Below are 10,720 nucleotides of genomic sequence, written 5' to 3'. Positions count from 1 at the left end.
TCGTTTGCCGAAGAGAGTACTGTTTTCCATGCCCAATTCGGAGTGTCGTAAACAGAGAGGTGGCCAACCCTTGACTTGGCAAAGGAGTATGAAGGAGATGACGAAACGCTTGGGTGCTGTCGGTGCTACTCGCCTTCCAGGATGGGGACCGCGTGATCCTCACTGTGCCTAGTTGGAAACACTATAAGATATGGCTGCCAACCGATGTCAGTGGCGTTATTGTTGTCAGTTTCTGTCCAGATTGCCTGAGTGAATGTCTGGAAGTGTGGGCACCTCGGAATGATTGTGTTAAGCTGGCACTAAGTCCCTCCCATGTCCACCTTTATTCTTTTCTTTACAATAAGGCTTTCAAATAAGTCATGGCTGTACGGCAGTGAAGCATCTGTGTTGAACACTGATGTCATGGTGTCGATGATGATGATGATGATTGTGATGATGATGCATTTGTCGGCTTTTCACTGACTCGGGTATTAGTTTTGCGGTCTAATGTGTTATCTATAGATTCAGCCGCAGCATGTGTAGTCTTGGGTATACTTTGAAATTTGAATCTTTGCTTGATCTGTGCAAGTTAGTAAACAGGAGTGGAACAACTAAAAACTTATACTCTGTCAACGCCTAGCGACCACATGTCCACGTATCATGTTGGAAGACCACCCATCTGTTAAGTGTCATTATGAATATTGCTGAATTTTAAGTCCGAGTGGAAAACAGGTGGACGTTTTCAAAATAAAATCTGGTGGCTAATGTCTGGAGTGCGAAAAAGTATATCACGGACAAACAACTGGCTATGAGTTATCCCTTAGAAAAACCAAGCCCCATACCATGAAATTACTTTCATTAAATTACTTTTTCTCTCGTGCTACGGAGATGACACTATGTTCCACGGTAATTACTGTTGATAGCATTCTGCACGCAGGTGAACCAATTTGGCTTTCGCCGAAGTACCCCAAATATCAAACCATCAGATGGCGCTTTTCAAAAAGCTGTAAAGGAAACAATTATGTAAGCACGCGACAGGGAGATTAGACTGGCTTGCACTGGTCTATAAAAGGAGGAGGCGCACGCCCAAAACAAACATAGAAAACGATAATCCCGTTGTACGCAGTAAGAATATTAGAAAAGAATGAACAATGGTGCGAACAATAACCAGCTTCTGATTTCTCGGAATGAGACATTTGAAGGCGGCGCAACTTAATAAGAAAAGCCCGCGCTATTTTCTCTAGCCCTTGCAAACCTAATTGCTTCAGGCGCTTTTATCTTCAAACGTGTCTGCAGTCCTAGCCTGCATTCATAATGATGAACGTCCTTCTACTTGGCGATTATCCCTTTCAAGAGGCAATGAATCCTCATGTGATGTAACGACACGAAGTAATCCCCCCATGAAAGTCTCTGCTTGCGGTCATATAGCTCAATTTACCTCGAACGCAAATCACCTTCTGTCACAAAATACTGGGATAATGATCAACATCTTATACAATGAATGCAACAAATTTGGGTTTCTCCAAAAATATTGCCGCATGCCATGTAACTGCATTTTTCAGTGGTCAGCCAGCGTATCTTAAAAAATGTCTAATCTAGGGGTCCGCAATTTAAAAAAAAGTATCCACCTCTCGGTGTGCGAACTCAGTGTATCAGATGTCCAGCTAATTCACAGACCAAGGCAAGTGATCGTCATGGAAGTACAATTCGAAAATTCATCAACTAAATTCACTTGAATTCAACAAAATTTGATAAATGTCTAAAAACAACAATTTGAGGCGAAAACCGATAATTCGCATGCATATTTTTTTCCCGTAAAACAGTTAAAGTAGAGATGCGAACCTGTAAGTCGTGCTGCCATCAGAGCAGCCCAAATACTATTTTACCGGAAACAGCGCGTTGACTTTGTGGTAACAAAAAACATGCTGATAAATGTGAAGAGGACTTAACTGGAATAAGTTCAACTAATATAATTTAAACAAGCGATATAAACGTGGGGTCTTTCTAAAGTCTTTCTAAAGTCTGACGGTACGTTAGAGCAAATGTGGAAATTGAATATGTGATTATTGATGGATAACACACAGCAATTTCGCTGCCAAAAAATCCAGGCAGTAATACGATTTGACTGGTCTTCGACATCCGAAACAATTGGAATCACTCTTCTTCAACTTAACTCGGAACGGCCCCATTTCATCTAAACATGCTTGCAAGATAACATGAGCCCCAACGGCACACAACCAAAAAAGGTTGAGTGCAACCGTACCTGCAACACTTATGATTAACAATGTCCCTAAGGAGACTTGCATTACCACACAGTTCACTGGATTATTCAATTTGAAGGAGCTCTCACCGAGGTGGGAAAAATTCCGGCCGAGTCTTTCGTTTCAAAACCGGCTGTTGAGTAACCGACGGGTTTACTGGAAGTAGCTCCCAGATGCTAGTAAGTTTTGCGTGTAGAGGGTTTCAGAGTTATTTTCATCAGCGTATCCGCTTTATTCAATCGGTGTTGGCGTACATCTCAATGATGAGTCCAACAATGTACCTGCAGACTGGTGAACAGGTTTCTCCTCGCAACCGACAAACAGGTTAGTAATATGTTTATTGCGGCTTACTGGGCAAGTGGCTTTGGGCACGAACAGTGTCTTTTAAACATCAAAATTTGTTCTCTTTCGTCAAGCCCATGTAAAAACATGCTGCTGATCCATTCACGTGGCCGTGGAAAAATTGAGCAATATATGTTCAGCATGCACGTGACAAGAAAGAGGTCAGTCAGGGTCATTATTCTGGAGACTGTGGCTGACCGAATATCGTGGTCACCTGCACTGGTCGGTTTAATTATGTAAATCTCAAATTGGTCTACGTTTAAAATACGCAACCCACCTATTCAATAAATGTCACACAGTCCGAGATGGTTGGGAACACTGACGCGGGACCCTTGTAAACGGCGGTGTACAGCGAGAATCGCCATCGAACTTTGATCTTGGGAATACAGTTGGAGCATATTTAAATATAATTGCACAATATGGCAATTTTATTGGTAAATCAAATACGACAGGTGTACGCGCAGTTTTATGTTCTTTTCTTCATGCCGCTGTCCAACGAAGTAATCATCCAAACTCTGGGTAAGTAAACGTAGACATTTTGCTGCAAAAGTATACAAGCTAATTAAAAAATCAGTGCTCGTAAACGCATCGTTTATTCGAGTTTTACGTATCAGGGGCATATATTTCATTCTTCCTTGTGATAAGCAGTGATTTTCACTGAACGCATGTCAAAGAAAAAGTAAACCCGTGACGCGCCTTAACCTCACGAGGATCCTACTGTGCGTGGCCAAACAATTAGCTGTATGCTTAACGGGTACTTAAACCGGGCACTTCACCGTTTTAGTGTGATCACTCGCCGTTGTAAAAAAGACTTTCGACATCAGCTAACATCCCGGTGGCTAAAGGTTTGAGTCGCACAAGAAGTAGCGTACATTAGAACTACCGATGATCCCAACATCTATCACAGGAATACGTCGCGTACATTCCAGATAATATGACTTTGACTGTAGAGTGTATTTGGCTAAAAACGTAGAGTTTCTCACACAAATGAAATACGTTTTGTCAACTTAGTATTTTCGGAGGCTCAGCACAAAACGTTTGTTACACTGGTTTCCTGCTGTGAAGTTCTGTTTGTTGATGCAGCTGGAGATTTTAGCGCACTTATCCAGTTAATGTTCTTGAAAACGTCTACAAATTATGCGGGAAAAATCAAACAACAACAAGCGTTTCGTTGCCAAAGCTTTTTTCATCATTTTCGTGCCCGACGTATGAAGATTTACAAAGAGCTTTCAGCAACTTTGCGGACTGTATATTTTAAAAATTCTTCTACAAGGTTGCAATCGTGAGTTTGAAATGTTTGAAAAAATTTACGCTGTGATATGCATTGCCTTACAAGTGGACAACATTCTTAGGTAAGGATGATTCTTCAAAAATCGGCAATTCTGAAAGGCGTCAAATATTGCTAGTTTTGGCGAATTGACGTATATGAATGGGTGAGAGATTTTGATTGGTTTGCGGTGAAATTCTAGATGTGGCTGCGTGAGACTGATGGCAGCAGTGGAACTGTTTTTTGGTTGATTCCACTGAGAATACGCGCTGAGTTATACACGAAGCTTATTAGCACTTGACGGTTGCCCATCAATGGTCACTTGCTCTCTGGCCTTACAACACATCCAGTGCTCGGCTAAGTGTTGCATCGCACAAGGTTTGTCTTTACGAAGCATAGAGCCTAAAAAGTAAGATGCCTGACCCATACTTAAAAATTCTGACGTTTTGCCGACATTGCGAACAACGGACATCATCCTCCTGGCATGAATGAGACGCAAACTGTACTTACATAAGTGCCATGTTCAAACCTTTGTGCTTCGTAAATTCCGTTGAGCTTTTTGTATTAAAGCTGATGAAATACTAAAGTCGAATTTCACGAAAAGTTGCAAACGTTGCTGAAGCTTTGAAAACCAGCATGGCCACCGCGCCCGAAATTCAGAGCGTTTGTGAGATCGAATGCTCTAAATATGCGAACAGGCTTACATAGAGCTACACGACCAATTAGCGCGCTGTCGCCATTTAAGCAAATTTGTGTGCTTGAAAAACTTGGAAATCAAATGTTCTATCTTTGGCTGTCGTATGCCCTCAAAACGGCCCAGTTGTGTAGTAAAACGTGTGTCATTTTTGCCCTACTTGTAATTACGTGCGAAATATTACGGATTTTGCTCACTTTAGTGAAAGATATTCCAAATGAATAATGGATGATGGTCCAAGGATTCTGTATAACACATTGCTACCTCAAACCGCCCCCCTTTCCGCTGCTTACATACCTACCCACTGTATGGCCGGAATACATCCGGTGGGTTTTTGTCAGCATTCCGGCCTAACATTGTAGAACATTGAAATAGTGAAATACCCATAACTGTGTGCATAAATGGGTAATGATTTGTCGCTCGCTGATCCTCTCTGTTTTTCGCGTAGCAATATGCTCTAGGTTTGTTGGACCCTTGTATATCGACATACAGAACAACAACATACGATTTGTTGCGTTAAATTTGTAAACAAATCTGCTTTTAGTTGTAGGTATTGCTGTTGGTAGGTTTCTTTTTTGCGTAAAGCAAACTAATAAAACCTAATCAGTTTCTGGAGAGATTTTCCGTGTTTCAAATCTGCTACAAATGAGCATCGCTTCATAATTTACGTTTCAGCACATGCACTTGTCAGTCTGCAGGTACAAGAAGAAATACTTTTCTAAAAGGGTGTGCAAAACATGGACTACAATCATGACAGTTTCCACCAGAAAGCGCTTTGAGAGCTCCGAAGCAAAAGCTGAACATTATATGTAAGACATACGTCCATATCATGTCACTGTTGGGACGGAAATTAGAAAAGCAATTTTCAGGATCGCTGTTGATCTCTCAACTTTGTTCTACCACAACAACCGGAATCGTCTGGCAAACAGGCACATTCAAATTCAGAAACAAAATGGTGTCACAGTGTGGATGCTGGAATATTTTGGAAGAAGAAAATCACGATTGCCAGCAATGTTGTTTACAAGCAACAGGAAGCAAATCGTTTGGGGGAATAATTCAACCACAGGTTTAACTGAGCAAACTCCAAATACCATTGAATTCAGGACATTCATTTATGCAGCCGGATGCCAGTAAGACATGATGAACGCTTAATCGGTAGAGAAAATAGGAACAAGCAATTTGCTATTTGTCCGAACATGTTTTGTTGAATTATACGTTGTGATTTCCATGAAACATGTTGTCTTATCATAATCTCTCCAAATATGGTGCTCCCTGTGCACTGACTGAATAATCCCACAACAGTCACGACAAAGGTTTTATTTTCGAAGCTCATATATATGTGACGTGGTCAGCAGCATAAGCTACCCATTAGTTTGGTGCGATCTAATCTTCATTCCAGGGAATATCCTTTATTGAGTTGGACCAACCAAACTTACTGTAGCGGAATGAGGTGTGAATCGCTTACAATCCCAGTGCAAACATAGGTATTAAGTATTTCTTGCGAAGAATCATGAAAAACGCTTTTGCGTTCCTCTCTTCCCTTTCAGAGGCGCCATCGAATTCCTCGCTCAAAAGTATGTTGATCTCATCCACGCCCAACGGGGTTAATTTTTACGGAAAAATGAGGTTTCACATTGGTATTGGTCCAGTGTTGATCTCATCCACGCCCAACGGGGTTAATTTTTACGGAAAAATGAGGTTCCACATGGGTTATTGGTCCAGCAAATACCGCGGGGAATATCAAACAAATGAAACGCATCGCTTGTCTTTTGAGAACCCGCAATGTTGTTGTGAATTTTTATCAAAAATAAGTCACTTTCTTGCCGGTGGGTAAACCTATTCCGTCGTTCTCAGCTTCAGGTTTCCTAATAAGCCGCGACAAATGATATTGTCGAATAACAACCATAACACCAGTACATTACGTCTCGCTAATGGAGAAGGACTCTAAAAGTTATTGTGTTTGTATGTAACTAGCGTAACTAACGTTACCATTTGATGCACAATTTGGTATTCCGACTGCACCGGAAATTTTATTTGCCAAATTTTAGAACGACAATAATAATGGTGAATACTTTAAACACAGACTTAAATTTTGCGAAACTCGTATCCACGTTGGCAAAACTAATAGAATGCATTGTTCTTTGTGCAAAGTTCCTTTCACCAACTTTTTGCTCTTTCAGCGAACAACAAACAGAACCTACTATCTAGCGTAAATATTCACTAAGCAATTGACTGCTTTTGAAAAAAAGAACGGCAAAACTGATTTTGACAGGGTTTGAATGTGGTTTACCACGGTGATACGTAATGTTCCATTAACCCTTGTTCGAGAATCGTCAGGGATAATACATCTGGAAAAACACATATGATTGGGAAAGCCACTCTGATCATTATAATTTGCCCCAAGAATGCCCAGTCGATAAATTCATACGGATCATGTTGAGCTAAGCTAAACTCGGTAATCTCCGACTTATTCCCTGTCACGCCATTCGTCTGCTGGTCGCGAAAATATTCTGAGTGCGTCTAAGTAGTATGTACCCGGGCACGCCATTCGCCTGCTGGTCGCGAAAAAATTCTGAGTGTGTCTAAGTAGTATGTACTCGGAGCTAGGAAATTTGCACTCACTGCGCTGGTCATTGTGATGCCAATTAAAGAATGAGAGAAAATATTCTCCAGTATAGATATGTACATTTAACATAATAAATGTCGGTAGCATGATATCAGCGTTCAAAACCGATGCTTTGCTGCTCAACAACATGATTTGTTTGATAGCTTTATTCAGTAATCAATAATAAGGGTGGAAGAAAAGGGGATTGAATGCCAGCTTACAACGATCAATTCAAGGTCTCCACACCCGCAAACTACCATCCAGGGAATCTGAGTCCAAACTGACAACAAGAATTCCCACTGGCATCGGTGTGCAGCAACAATTTGCAGTGTCCTTAACCAGGCGCAGTAAGTACCACGCGCTCTAAATCCTGGAGGACAAGTAACACCGGCCGTATACAGGAGTTTCAAAATCTCCTTCATGCTCCTCCGTGATGTCAAAAGTTGGCCGACAATATTCTTGCGCCACCATGAAATGGGCATGGAAAACAAAACTCTCCTCGGCAGACGATGGTTGGGCATAGGCAAAAAGTGCTCCAACCATCGGCCTTTTATGGTGAACAGATGCCCTATTGTAAGTATCCGTTGAATGACATGAAATTACGTCTTATTGCGGCCATGTTACGAATTTGCCGACAACAACCCACACAAGTTATAGATCTGAGACAAGGGTCTTCGAACTCCCAAGGACATCTCATTTCCGCTGCTCCAACAGAGAGTCACACAAGCGTATAACAATATAGCTCACACTTTAGCTTCATACACACGTCCTTTGAGCTTCAGGGATACACCACTTTCATGCCACAGGTGTCCCAAAACATCAAATGTGACCCGAGCCTCGCGGATTCCTGCATTGACCTTAAATGTCACACTATAGTCAGAATTGACACGTTTCGAAATGTGTAAGATGCCCCACGAATTCCAGTGAGCCTCCGTGGATTATAAGTAGTATGTTTGGTGGCTGCAATTCCAGCAGGATGACGCAATAGTTTTGAGTGTGCAAAGTGTACACAAAAGGACGAGCTGACTTTGACCAGTTGGTCCAAGAAGAACTGCACCCTCACCCCCTTTTTTGAAGATGAAAATGATGTCGTCCGCATATTCCACATTGACAAGTTTTCTGGTAATTGCATAACACAACCTCAAAGACTGCACGTTGTTTGGCACAATCTTTACCGTCTCCGAGCCGAGAAGAGGCTGGTGCTCCCGAATAAGCTTCCCGGGAAAACAGTCAACATTCATAGGTTGTCTTTCTGCCTACCTCTAAATTCCTGATCAGCGGTTTGATGCATACTCTGACACCACAGGTTTTTCGAGTGAACGGTGTGCGGCGCTACAAATTCCTACCTATAACTTTCGCTTACTTTGAAGGCGATGTTTTGCGACGTAAGTAAGCTACTTCAAGCTGCGTCACTTATATTTTCCATTTAAGGTCATATTGACTGTCGTTTTATATCTTTGCGGAATTATGCATAAATGTGGTAAACATGTATGGTATATGAAAAGATGGGACTTAAATTTTAATATCACTGATGATTGTACAAATGAGAATTGTGATGATTCAGCCAGAAAAACGTAGGATAAATTGGAATTGTTTAAGCTGTGTGACCCCAAGTATTGTGAAGACTATGAAACCAGTTAAAAGACTATTTGCTTACTCGGCAACCGAATAGGAATGTACAAGTCGACAGCTTGTTTTGTTTACCGATCTGCGAATATTTCTGAAACTCTGTCTGAGACGTTTCTTTTCCGCATCATAGATAGGCAGGTGAATATAAATTTTCATTGGTATGTAACGTGGCAATATATTATGTCCAGCAGCGGAAACGCGACAGCTGAAAAATGCGGTGCCACTTTTGGAGCACACGGTCAACTTACCGATCCGGGCACCGTTTTACATGTTAACTCCAATTTAAAAACTTCCAAGTAATACCGTCAATTTTACAGCTTTGTTTCACTGTGGTCTATGAAATATGAGTTTGCAGCGGCAGGCTTGCGCGCTTTTTTCACCATTTTGCTTCTACAGACGAGCAGGTTTACACAAGATTTCTATACATTTTTTGCAGAGTTGTTAATATTTTAATGTCTTATCCCTAACCTCCTCCACACCAAGCGATTGCAGCAGTCCAAATGGTAACCAAAACGAAAACGAAATCAGGCTTTGCAGCTTCAAAATCCACGGGCACTTAGCTCATGATTTCCGTTTGCCTTAACAAAATAGCTAACTCTTGGCAAATTGGTTTCGGATACGCCGTCACTACAAGGATTTCCCTGATAACTGATATTGCGATAATCAGGAATAATATGACTTGGTGTACTGCAAGATACTCATGCTTGCAGAGTTGTTAATATTTTAATGTCTTATCCCTAACCTCCTCCACACCAAGCGATTGCAGCAGTCCAAATGGTAACCAAAACGAAAACGAAATCAGGCTTTGCAGCTTCAAAATCCACGGGCACTTAGCTCATGATTTCCGTTTGCCTTAACAAAATAGCTAACTCTTGGCAAATTGGTTTCGGATACGCCGTCACTACAAGGATTTCCCTGATAACTGATACTGCGATAATCAGGAATGATATGACTTGGTGTACTTCAAGATAATTCATGCTTCACTGTTGAGCTATATCAAACTCAAAGTCTATGAACTGGGCACAAGTAACTTGAATTTTCTGTCACTTTTAGAAACCTTGAAAATGTTTGGTGAGTAAAGCGCCCCACAGTATACTTTTCGCATGCCCCTAAAATAATACAGCGAATATTTTCAACGCATCTTTGATATTGATATCTAAAATCAGTTTATCCCTCAGTAGGGTTTTTGAAGGATGCTGGGAAAATTACTGTCTTTTCCGTAATTATAGGCCATCCATCGGTGTTAGATCTTTAGCTACTTTGTCCATTGGGATGAATGTGAAGCAAAAATGCCGATTTCGCTTTACCGGTGTTCTAGCATCCTGAGAAAAAAACTTCTGAGTTTGCGATTCATGCGTGTGTGGATTCAACCTCCATTCAACATGTCTGATGAGTAGTCGACAATGTCGCATTTGTGAGGAAATGATTCATTTAATTTAGGCAAAGAAAACGTTGCAGCCGCTTTTAGAGCGTAGCATTGCGAAACACACTTGCAAGTACCTTTTTGGTATACATATCCACATTACGTATATTTTAAATCCGTAGACACATTCGGCTAACCAGAACATGTCAAATTCCACCATGTAGGTTCTGTCTCCATTACTACAGCACCAGAAATTAACTTATTCTGCATGGTAAACCGGGGACCCTGCTCTCATTTATATAGGTAGGTAAATTTGCGCCACAGGTTGTCTGTCGTTTCCTATCTTGAACAATAAAGGGACGAAAACTCACGCATTGTGCTTGACAGTCACATGCTTTATAGCACTGGATGATATATATGTTCAGTCGAAGTTTGTGTTCGTGTTTTCTGAAAAAAGCTGAGATGCGCTGTCTTCGACTTACGATAGTGCAACGAAATTCTCGAAAGTTTTTCGAAATTATTCAGTCAATTGTTCTACTCGGTCATGGGAACAGCTATAGTGTTTGAAGCAGGTAAGTAT

This window comes from Opisthorchis viverrini (assembly GCF_000715545.1).
Source record: "Opisthorchis viverrini unplaced genomic scaffold opera_v5_446, whole genome shotgun sequence".
Taxonomy (NCBI): domain Eukaryota; kingdom Metazoa; phylum Platyhelminthes; class Trematoda; order Opisthorchiida; family Opisthorchiidae; genus Opisthorchis; species Opisthorchis viverrini.
This window is presented reverse-complemented; position numbering follows the sequence as displayed.